Source organism: Myxocyprinus asiaticus, chromosome 5, assembly GCF_019703515.2.
Source record: "Myxocyprinus asiaticus isolate MX2 ecotype Aquarium Trade chromosome 5, UBuf_Myxa_2, whole genome shotgun sequence".
Taxonomy (NCBI): Eukaryota; Metazoa; Chordata; class Actinopteri; order Cypriniformes; family Catostomidae; genus Myxocyprinus; species Myxocyprinus asiaticus.
Genome location: NC_059348.1, coordinates 11,919,673 through 11,932,020, shown reverse-complemented (window position 1 = coordinate 11,932,020; position 12,348 = coordinate 11,919,673). Strand labels below are relative to the sequence as shown.

Genomic DNA, 12,348 nt, shown 5'->3' with positions numbered 1-12,348 from the left:
GGTCTGTAATGCAATTGTTCTCATGTTCCGTCGCCAGACAGCAATTCCAAGTAAACTTCCCATCGCCTTTAAAGGAATGCAATAAGTTTGAAGGTTGGATAAGGTTACATTTATCTTTAACATGCTATCAACAAGTATATCAGGCACAACAGCGACACTACAACACAGGCCGCCATCTTGATTGTTTTGGGCTGAATGGATCACATGACTGCATCACATGACAACAAATACGTCACTGTTTTCAGATATATCCGTTTTCCCAGTCTACTCTACAATGTGAATTTATCCACTTTTGAAAAGCTCCATTTTCACTAACAAAAATGCAGTCTCAGTGTGGACGGAAGGCGAAAACATAGAGAAAAAGATACGTTTTCGTTTCATATTAGTGTGAACGTGGCCTGATAACTAGTATTATCTAACCCATTAAACTGGGTGGGGACTGTAGTGTGTAATAAGTTTATGCTTAAAAAGTAAAAATCCCTGGAAACATAAATAGTCATAAGTAGTACCAATTGAAAGCTTAAAATCTGAACTTTTTTAAAGATTTGTCTGTGAGCTTCCTTGGGTAGCCTAAATAATCAAAGTTTATGTCTTAGACCAGAAGAAAAAGCATGATTACCAAATCTTTGGCAAAATATGTTTTCGTTTTCAAAAATGTTTCCAATAATTACATTTTACATATCTTTGCAAAGCGGAGGATCTTCTATTCCACTCAGAGGCCAAAATAGTGGACAAACAGTGGGGAAGGTGTGGGATCACACCTTTTGGATCAGCACATGGCGAGTGCCACCTGCATTTCAGATTTGCATATTGTGATTGAAGGTGTTATAGGAAAAGTTATTTTTCCTAGTTGTTGCTGCCATCTAGTTGAATTAATTAACACTTTTTGCAGGGACACAGAGCAAACAAAGCCTGAATTACAGGCTTTCAAAGACAGGATAAGAAATTTGTATGTCCATCATAAGATTGTAGAAAACATACTAGGGATGCACCGATCCGATGTCTGGATCGGTATCAGCAGCCAAAATATGTGACATATCGTTTTAACTAAAAAAACAAATGTGCCTCATGTGGACTGGGAAGACTTTCCAATGATCAAATAAACAAGTCCTTGTTTTGTGAACAATTTGTTGAAACAAAAACTTATTATTTAACCAAGTTGGACATAAAAACTAATCTACCACTTTAAAAAACCAATTGAAAGAAAAATTCAAATCTAAATTAAGCCTCTCAAAAACATAAATTAACTTGTCCTTCCCTTATTGTACAAGAGGACTTTTTGATATGCCTGAAAGGAAGCAATCTTTTAAAACATATAAGCTGCAGTGTTGTTTTTACAAAGAACAAATGGCATGTAGCACTAAATTGGCATCAGCAGGTGCAGTTTCACAGTGCCAGGCAGAGGAACAGATCCAGTTATTTTTTGCAAAACATTTTTGGACAATTTAACCCAGGAATGTAAAGCTTGGATAGTTACCTTTACATGTCAGTAATAGAGCCAGTGCTCATGGCTTCAGCAAGTGTTGACTGCTCTGCTCTGTTTCACCGAAAATGCAGTTCTAGTCTAGTTGACACATTTGATGGACACTTGGTACTTGCTTGTTTTGATTATTAGGGGGGGTTACCTCCCCCATTCCCCCTGGAATCTACGCCCTTGGTGTAATTAGTATTTGCACAATGCAGTTTCGGCATACACACAAATAATTAGGCTATGATGTGATTAAATCCTGGAATCACGGGAGGTGTGAAATATTTCAATATGTTCCTTCTTCACAGACATCTGATAATGAATATTACAGCCCACTGGCAGCTTGTCACACTGCTAGCCATAACTATTACTAATCCATCAGTGACTTGTGCCAGCAAACCTCATTTGAGACGTCATTGTGATAAAAGACACATAAAGCTTAATTTAGTGTACTGGTATAGAATAAAATCCATTTCATATCTTGAAGTGTCTTGTTTATCCTTGTTTTGTTCCACTCTAATACATCATAATAGCTGGCAGAGCTATGAAAACAAATTATATGGGTCAGTTACCTGCACAGTAGAGAAAACGCTTGAGGGAAAAGCAGTTCACATGCTGAATCACTCACAGGGTCTTCTAAACACGCAGCCCCTTCAAGGAACAATAAACAACAACATTAACCTTATCTACGGTATATCTGGGGTGCTGCTTCAGGCTCATGTTAAATTTATCTTTTAGGAATCAGTGAGGTTGTAAACTACGTTGCAGCCTACTTCTATTCTAAAAATTAAAATATTTTGTTTACTAAAGTTATATGGGTTTATTTTCAGGTTTAAATTAGATGAATTCCAGTTTTTTAATGTGATCTCAGACATTGGGAGCCCACTGTAAAAAAAAAAAAAAAAAAAGACAAACCTTGTTTTACCACTTCATCATATTCTAAAGTCAGTTTGTTGGACCTCTCTTTCTTTATGAAAGAAAGAGATGAATTTATGAATCATACAACTAATATTTTGCAATATTTAGTATATCCCCTACTTATTTAAGGATGGACTGTAATTCTACTGTAAATTACAATGTCTACATATAGTGTATACACAATTCCCTATCTGTCACTCACTCGATGTTGTGTCGATGTAGTGACACTACGGGTCACTCTTGGGAGCCCCAAACACCTCTGCTTTTTAAAAAAAAAGGCCAATGAGAATTTCCGAGTGGAATTTGCATGCCACTCCCCCGGACATACGGGTATAAAAGGAGCTGGTATGCAACCACTCATTCAGATTTTCTCTTCGGAGCCGAGCGGTTCTATTCATTGAAGCTGAATTCATCCGTGAAGTTCATTCACCTCATCTGCTGGATTCTACGGCGCATTTCAGCGGCTTCTCCCCCTCTGCACCCGCGGAGTGCAGAAAACGCCCCTGGGCGCTTTGGCAGAACAACTAAAAGAGTATATTCTAAAAAGAGTATATTTTCTTTCTAAAAGTGCGGCACACACGGAATGTCTTTTTAAAGATGCCTTTCCGTTTGTGTGTTATTCCTGGTAGCGGTCGTTATCTCTCCGCTTGATGGCCACGATCGCTGTCTTACGTGTCTGGGCGCAGCCCACGCAAAGACATCGTTCGTGGATGGGTCTTGTCCTCACTGCGAGAACATGACCACATGGCAAAGTTGCGGTCACGGTTTGCATTCGTAAGGAAGCAAGCCACCCCAGCGGCTCCCCGCCTCGGTCCTTCTACCTACGGGTATGAGGTCGTGCCGGTTAGCACTGAGGGCGATTTGGGGACCTCAATGGGACCACCTCCGCCGGGTATCCCCCCACGGACCTCCCATTCCCCAGCACGCTCGCTTGCCCCGGTCTGGCGCTTGGACGAGATCGCCAGCTCGTCTCAGGGCGAGTTCGACCACTCGTTCCCGGGAAGAAGATGATTTATTGAGCGCTGCATCGGAGAGCGGGCTCGTCCAGTCAGATGCCAGTCGGATGCAGTGACTGAAACTTTTTCAGAGGCTCCTGGGGCATATGGCTCGTCCAGTCGGATGCCAGTCGGATGCAGTGACTGAAACTTTTTCAGAGGCTCCTGGGGCATATGGCATCCTCAGCGGCAGCCACACCGCTCGGGTTGATGCATATGAGACTTCAGACTCGAGTCCCGAGATGGGCATGGCACCGTGGAACACATCGTGGGATACATTGCATGACCATCACGCCGGTCTGTCACCGCCTCTTCAGCCCTTGGACTGACCTTGCATTTTTACGGGCAGGGGTTCCCCTAGAGCAGATCTCCAGGCACGTCGTGGTTACAACAGATGCCTCCAAGACGAGCTGGGGCGCCATATGCAATGGGCACACAGCCGCCGGCTCCTGGACTGGCCTGCGGCTGTGTTGGCACATCAACTGCCTAGAGTTGTTGGCAGTACTGCTCACCCTGCGGAGGTTTCGGCCGTTGATCCAGGGCAAGCATGTGTTGGTCCGGATGGACAACACAGCGACGGTAGCGTACATCAACCGTCAATGCGGTCTACGCTCCCGTTGCATGTCACAACTCGCCCGCTGTCTCCTCCTCTGGAGTCAGCAGCGCCTCAAGTCACTACGAGCCACTCACATCCCGGGCGACCTCAACACCACAGCGGACGCACTGTCACGTCAGGTTACCCTCAGGGGAGAGTGGAAACTCCACCCTCAGGTGGTCCAGCTGATTTGGAGTCGATTCGGTCGAGCACAGGTAGACCTGTTTGCTTCCTGGGAATCCTCCCACTTCCCACTTTGGTACGCCCTGACCAAGGCACCCCTCAGTATAGATGCGCTGGCACACAGCTGGCCCTCTGGACTACGCAAATACACGTTTCCCCCAGTAAGCCTACTTGTACAGACCCTGTGTAAGGTCAGGGAGGATGAGGAGCAGATCATCCTAGTAGCACCCTACTGACCCACGACCAGACCTCTGGAATCTCCACGTCTGGCCCCTGGACGGGACGCAGAAAACCTAAGTGGCCTACCACCCGCAGTGGTAGACACGATCACTTAGGCTAGGGCTCCCTCTACGAGGCGCCTGTATGCCTTGAAGTGGTGTCTGTTCGCTAAGTGGTGTTCTTCTCGACGCGAAGACCCCCAGAGATGCAGTCGGATCGGTGCTTTCCTTCCTGCAGGAGAGGCTGGAGGGGCGGCTGTCCCCCTCCACCCTGAAGGTGTATGTAGCCGCTATTTCGGCTCATCACGATGCAGTAGATGGTAAGTACTTGGGGAAGCACGACTTGATCATCAGGTTCCTGAGAGTTGCTAGGAGGTTGAATCCTTCCAGACCGTGCCTCGTCCCCTCGTGGGACCTCTCGGTAGTTCTTCGGGGTCTGCAGGGAGCTCCCTTTGAGCCCTTGGAGTCAGCTGAGCTTAAGGCACTCTCTTTGAAGACTGCCCTCCTGACTGCGCTCACTTCCATCAAAAGGGTAGGAGAACTGCAGGCGTTCTCTGTCAGCGAATTGTGCCTGGAGTTCGGTCCGGGTTACTCTCACGTGATCCTGAGACCGACCTGGCTATGTGCCCAAGGTTCCCACAACCCCCTTTAGGGATCAAGTGGTGAACCTGCAAGCGCTACCCCAGGAGGAGGCAGACCCATCCTTGGCATTGCTGTGTCCGGTGCGAGCTTTACGCTTCTATTTGGATTGCACGCAGAGCCTTAGAAGCTCCGAGCAGCTCTTTGTCTGCTTTGGTGGACAGCGGAAAGGAAGCGCTGTCTCCAAACAGAGGATCGCCCACTGGGTCATTGATGCCATCGCGATGGCATAGCAGGCTCAGGATACGAGCCCACTCCACCAGGAGTGTGGCGGTCTCCTGGGCCCAGGCCAGTGGTGCCTCTTTGGCAGACATCTGCAGAGCAGCGGGCTGGGCAACACCCAACACCTTTGCGAGGTTCTACAATCTTCGGGTTGAGCCGGTCTCGTCCCGTGTATTGGCAGGCACGAGCAGGTAAATTCCGGGACAACTGGCTGGGTGTACTGCTTGCGCATAGCGCCTTTCCCCTCCCTTGAGGTGAAGATGTGTGCTCTTGACTCCCAGTCGTGTTCACAGACTGTGATTCCTGGATGACTTTCCTCCTTAGCCCTCTGGCAGTTGAGTTTGCGGAGAAACTTGCTGACCAGCCCAGTATGTGTGCTAATGAGCCCCTGTTCTGAGGTAGGTGCTCCACATGTGCTGGTTCCCCAAAGGTGACCCCATGTGATATATTCCGCAAAATCGTTTCCCTGTCGGCAAACTGCATCTTCCTTGGGCAGAGGCCCCTCTGCCCTCGGTCGCCATGCTCTGTAGAAACTCCTCCCCCTTCGGGTAGGACCTACCATGGGACCTCTTCACATGACATACTTCTGGCAAGACTCGGTAAGACCATGTGACGTATTCCACTCAAAATACCCACCCACCCACCCCCTTTTTGGGTGGGGTGTGGTCTCCGCAGTGTCTTCCCCTTGGGAGGGACACCCCCCGATGCAGTAACCTCAGAAGTGACAGTGGGAATGCAACTGGCCCTGGCACATACTAGCACGCCCTCTTTTTGTCCGACAGTGGGAACGCGGCTATTGATAAATCAGTGTCAACTGGATTGTGGATTGTGCGGAGCGGACTGCGGCGCAGACCACAAAACCTGAGACTCGTTAGAATTAAACAGACAATTTTCTACTCTGAAACACTATGGAGAATGTCAGACATCTCATAAGGCCAGACATAATGTGTGCCATTACTAGAGCTACACCAACTGAAGTAAATGGTATTTTGACAAAGATGATATAGATTCATTTTAAAACTCTGAGGGGAAAGAGAAGAACTTCATCTGTATTATAATGATGGCAGTTTTAATAGTTTCTGTGTGTAGGCTATTTTTTTGTGTGTGTGTTGGGTGGGGGGCTTCTATGTAAAGTCAAGGGCTTTAAAGCCTGGACCTCCATAAATTTTGGAGCAAGTTACAAATTTTCATCCTGTGTAAAATCTGTTCAGTTGCAGTGCACTATGATTGTAGTGGTTATTGCCTGGTTTTGTTTGCCTTCCGATGTTCCAAGATATAAATTAAATCAACATTTAAAACATAAAAAGCAAATGTTTCTATTTGAAGCACAGTAACAACTTGCTTTTTTGACTTGATCAAACATTCTAATATGTATATGTTTTTTTTTAGACAGTTATTTCCATCTAATGCATAATTTAATTTATTTTAATAAACTATTCATTGCCATTGGTCGGAAAATGCATAGCTCCATCCCAAACTCACCATTGGTGAGAAAAAGCATTTGCGTGTTTTTGTAGTTAGTTGTAATTTCCTCAACTCTAGTCCTCTAGAGACATAAATCCACAGATTGAGCTAGCCAAGCTTGTTGAGAGACAATCTTACACAACTGGTTTGTTACAGGGTTTTATATTTTCCATTAAAGTGGACATACCGAAGAAAGTGACTCAGTCGATGCTACATTAATGCCTCCCGGTCAACATAACGATTCATTAGTTCTGTACACTCAGCCTGCCTAGAGATCTTACATCACAGATGAGGAATGACTGGCAGAAAGGGAATAGGCAGAGATGTGTCTCTGAGTGACTAGGGCAGATGAGACGCCCTCTGCCACCCAATTTCAAATCCCCCACTACATGCCAGATGTTGCAGGCCAAGTTTTCATAATTCACCGCCAAGAGATTAGCATTAACATACAAAAGCTCTGAATAAAACAGCAGTATTCTTGTCACCATATGTTTCACAATTCATTTAAACCGATATATGCTGGCTGTGACTTGCACGCTAAGTAGAATGCCGTCTCGTCTGTAAAGTTTTTACCCAGGGCATGGTGGCAATGGCACCCCCAAGTTTTGTCATAATACGCCAAACCATTGCCAGTATATACCGATCAGCCACAACATTAAAACCACCTGCCTAATATTGTGTAGGTCCCCCTCGTGCCGCCAAAACAGCGCCAACCTGCATCTCAGAATAGCATTCTGAGATTCTATTCTTCTCACCACAATTGTACAGAGCGGTTATCTGAGTTACCATAGATTTTGTCAGTTTGAACCAGTCTGGCCATTCTTTGTTGTTCTCTCTCATCAACAAGGTGTTTCCATCTGCAGAACTGACACTCACTGGATGTTTTTTGCACCTGAAAATCCCAGGAGATCAGCAGTTACAGAAATACTCAAACCAGCCCATCTGGCACCAACAATCATCCATGCGATTATCTAATCAGGTAATCGTGTGGCAGCAGTGCATTGTCATAAAATCATGCACATATGGGTCAGGAGCTTCAGTTAATGTTCACATCAACCATCAGAATGAGGAAAAATGTGATCTCAGTGATTTCGACCATGGCATGATTGTTGGTGCCAAATGGGCTGGTTTGAGTATTTCTGTAACTGCTGATCTCCTGCTGTATACGGAGGTAGGAAGGGATCAAGGCATGTCTGAATCCAATGTTTGCGTCACATCCTGTCTACTGAGAGACCTTCATCTGATCGATTTTTGAAGGCAGCATAGATGTATCTTTCGCTGCCTATGAAATCCCACAATCCTGTTCTCCCGAATCCACGGCTTTTGAGCTGAAGAAAAACAATGTCAGCACAGTATCTAGGTATCCTAGCAACGATTTAACTTTATGCTGCCTCTACAGCCTGTCCGAAACCAGTTCCTGGAGGTACCTTCATATGCAAACGCTGTCTATTGAGTCATTGACTGACAGGGCAGCGAGGCAACAATACAGCTACCTTTGGTTTTGGATGTAGCCCCTCAGTTCTTTTCGGGTGATTCATAAAAAAGACCTAGTCCAAGAGTCATTTGTTCACGACTCTCTCACGCTGAGTTTGTTGTTGCATGCGGTGCAGCGATCTCATCAGAAACAGAATGGGTGAAAAGTGCCGTGAGACACACTGGCGCTCTAAAGATGTATTCAATAACTCAAAAGATGATATCTGACGAAACCGCATATGAACGCACACAACCTGACTGTCGCCAATGACCATTCGATCTTAAATTATTGTCGCAATCAATTATTTTTGGTCGCATTTGTGACCATTTTTGTCGCAGTCTGGAGCCCTGAGTAAAAAGGCGATTTAACAAACAAGTTTAATTTGACAACATCCTCTCTCACACAATCTCCTCTCTTGATTTCATTCTAGCTAGGAAAAAAGTTACTTTTTACTTTTTTAATACTTTAGTTTAATGTGAGTACTTTTTTACTTACACTCAATATGTTACTTGGACTTTGAGTAAAATGTTCACTCAGAATCCATACTTTCACTTAAGTATAATTTCTGAGTACTTTTTGCACCCCTGCATATCCAGCAATAATCTGAACAGGAAGAAAACCGACTGGAAAACCTAAATCACTTGACAAAGATAAAACACACAATATACCATGATTCCTTTTGGGTGGTGCAGCACCAGATGGAACCATGATCTCAGAAGTTATTGCTGTACTCTCTTGAGTAAAACTTTCACAGGGCCTAACTTTAAAGCTATAAGAATCCAGTGAAGATTATTCGAAAGTTGGTGAATCAAATCATACACTAACATTTTTCTTAGTGGTATCAAGAATTCACTTCATGTAAATTTTGGTGACACTGCACACCCAATATCATATTAAAGCGAGTAAATGTAATTCTAAATTGCACATGCGTGGCTTGATTTATTAAACAATCAGTTCAGCAGTATCTTTGAGCATAGTTCACCCAAAAATTAAAATTCAGTCATTGTTTATTCACCCCTGTGTTGTTATAAACCCATTTTACTTTTATTTTCTTAACACAAAGGGAGAAATTGTGAAAAAATGCTGTGCTCAGTGATGTCATACAATGGCAGTTTATAGTGACCACCTCTTCAAGCTTCAAAAGGACGCAAAAGTATTATTCAGAAGTCTAATAATTTATTTCATGAGAACATGATTGTTAAAAAAGCATACAATGAGGTTTGGTGAGAAACAAATGGAAATCTAATGAATTATTTAGTGAAACTGTTGACCGACCGTTGCTCTCCTCTGCGTGTTTATGAGACTGCATGAGACAAGTAGTTCACGCAGCCCACTGGCGAAAAGGGGCGTTCAGGTGAAAAAACGTTTTGTTTATATAAAAACAGGTCTGCCACAGTGATACTAAGGAACAGAACTCAACATAGCTGAGAACCAAATCAGATCTCAACCGCTGCCTTATTTATTTATTTTAGCCGGAGTATTCAGTCAAACTGTGAGAGATAGACTGCATCCAAAAAAGTAATCAGTTAACGGCTTAACTGACAGCATTTATGAATGAATATCACTCTTAAGGGAACTGGTCTCAGGACAGTTTGAAGGGCACCTTATTTTCATCACACCTCTGTATATCACCTCCAAAGGCAGCATTTTCCAGTTTACGGACGCAGCCATGTACAGAGGAGGCTGAAGGCAGCTACAGTCACACCGTGTCCTAACTTGACCGCAAGCGATATGCGATAAAAGGTATCTTTTATATGTTAATCATCAGAGTTTTTGTCATAAGTTAACTATCCCTGAAGAGCGACAGTACATTCTGTCATTCGCATTTCCATTTTCAGTATCATCATGCTGGGTAACCTCGCCTGCTGTGAACTGGCACAAGTTTAAAACCGTTCTCATAACAGTTTATTGAAGTCAGCATCTAATGAGCTGGTTAAAAACTACTTGATTTTGGCCGAGAATGTCACACCTACCGAATGTTTTGCTGAGATATCGCTCTCTTCAGATGGAGGTTCAGAATGGAGAACAGGTGACAGACATTCCCACCTACTCTATCTCTGTTTGATTGAATACTCTGGTTAAAAAATAAATAAATAAAGCTGGGCATAGAAATGCATCTATTCTTGGACTACAACTCTTCACACATGTTTTGTTAGTTCGGTTCTCTGGTTTTTGTGCAGCTGTGTTCTGTTCTTTAGTATAACTGTGGCAGACCCGTTTTTAGATAAACAAATCGTGTTTTTGCCTGAATGCTCCTTTTCGCTAGCTGGTGCCCGAACTACTGGTCTCATGCAGTCTCATGAAATCACACAGAGCAACGGTCGGTCAACAGTTTCACTTAATATTAGATTCGTTTTCGATTTGTTTCTCATCAAACATTATGGTATGCTTTCATTACAATCGTAAGTCTCATGGAACAATTTATTAGACTTCTGAATTATAGTTCTGCATCCTTTTGAAGCTTGAAGTGGTGGTTACCATAAACTGCCATTTTATGACATCACTGAGCACAAAATGTTTTCACAAGGTCCCATTGTGTTAAGAAAAAGGAAGTCATATTAGGTTTTAACAACACAGGGGTAAGTAAACAATGAATGAATTTTAATTTTTGGGTGAACCATCCCTTTAACGTATACACTTAATGACAATCAACAGGATTTCATCATCAATCAATGAAACAGTTGCTGTAAAGTGGGGAAAACATTCTCCATTCAGACAAAGCAAAGATCTGATACGAATTATGTACCCCATATAATTAGATTAATGAAAGTTATTCTACTGTTCCAACATCACTTATCTATTTTGTACAGAAGTCCTCTATGATTAAGCATCAGCTGAATCAACTTTAAGGCAAGTTCAGATGTAGCTCATCTATTTTCATGAGGTGAGTGATAGCCAAGATATCCGCATCCCAACCCCCACCACCAAAAAACCTACAGCATACAGCTGAATGCTGAATACATACGGACATGCATATTATGGCAGTCTGAGCAAGGAACACACCATCTGAATGTTCCAGATTCATCTTTCCTCAATAACCCAAATGTAATGCTTTTTAAATAGTGCACAGGCATTAGGATGAATGGAATAATATTTGCAGGGATCTGTTTGCCGGCGAATAAAGAACATCTCATTATAACGTACGAGGTTCACATTTGGTTATTTTTGGAGGAACCTTTTCATAACGTTCGATGAATGTTAGTTATGTTAGGAAAACCTCTAGTCCCAAGGGTTTGTGTGATAACCTAATAACAACTTATATACAGTTATCTAATGGTGATTTTCAGGGTTTATTTTTCATAACTATAAAACAACGTTCACAGAACGTTCCAGTAACCAAATTACTGGCTGAGTGTCAACATACTGTAATAATGCACAAAGATTAATGAACATCTATAAGGAAAATTGTCAAGCAATTTCCAAAGAAAATACTAGAAACAAAAATTACTAGAGGCGAATTCACTATGCAATAAATAATAATAATTATTATTATTATTATAATTATTATTATTATTATCAATTATGTCCCTTGCAGTGTTTCGATAATTGTCGTAATTGAATATTTTCACAGGACTATTCCGATGCAAAACCGACTTCAAAGACACGTTGCTCAAACTTAATTTTCTGCAGTACGGCGCAATGAAAACTGCGTGCACTTTACCCAAATAATTGAGTCAAAATGTAGAAGTTTACATTCTTACAAACGAAAGATTTCATTTTGAAACGCTGCGCACCTGTAACAGAAACATCGCGTGCGTACACTCACCTCAAGAACAGCCAGACGTCGCGTTTTCCTCTAATGTAACGGTTTTATTCCAAACATCATCGATGTCCCAGCAGCTCTCATGGTCAAATTCAGAGTTAAATCCATTTTATTACCGCTTCAGCACATCTGACTGTGAAATGCAGACAGAACAAGTGCATGTGAAGTTACTCAGTTTCAGCCTCTGAACATCACCCATATAATCGATGCCAATGTTCGCAATGACGTTAGACAGGAATGAAATGTTTCTTCTCAGCCCGAATAATCTGCTATGAAGAGAAATGGGGCGAGGGGGCGGGAGGAGAGAGAGACCCCCGTGACAAAATGATTCAAATGCACAGAGGATAATGTGGAGATGAGTGAAGGGGGATGGGAGGAGATTAAGTGGAAAAGGGGAATCAGACGATCA

General features: G+C 43.1%; 1 pseudogene; it reads right to left on the bottom strand.

The window, feature by feature from the left end:
* The window catches only part of LOC127440581 (uncharacterized), an 85,411-nt pseudogene extending 73,332 nt beyond the window's left edge, over positions 1 to 12,079 (bottom strand).
* Between the last annotated feature and the right edge of the window lie 269 nt (positions 12,080 to 12,348).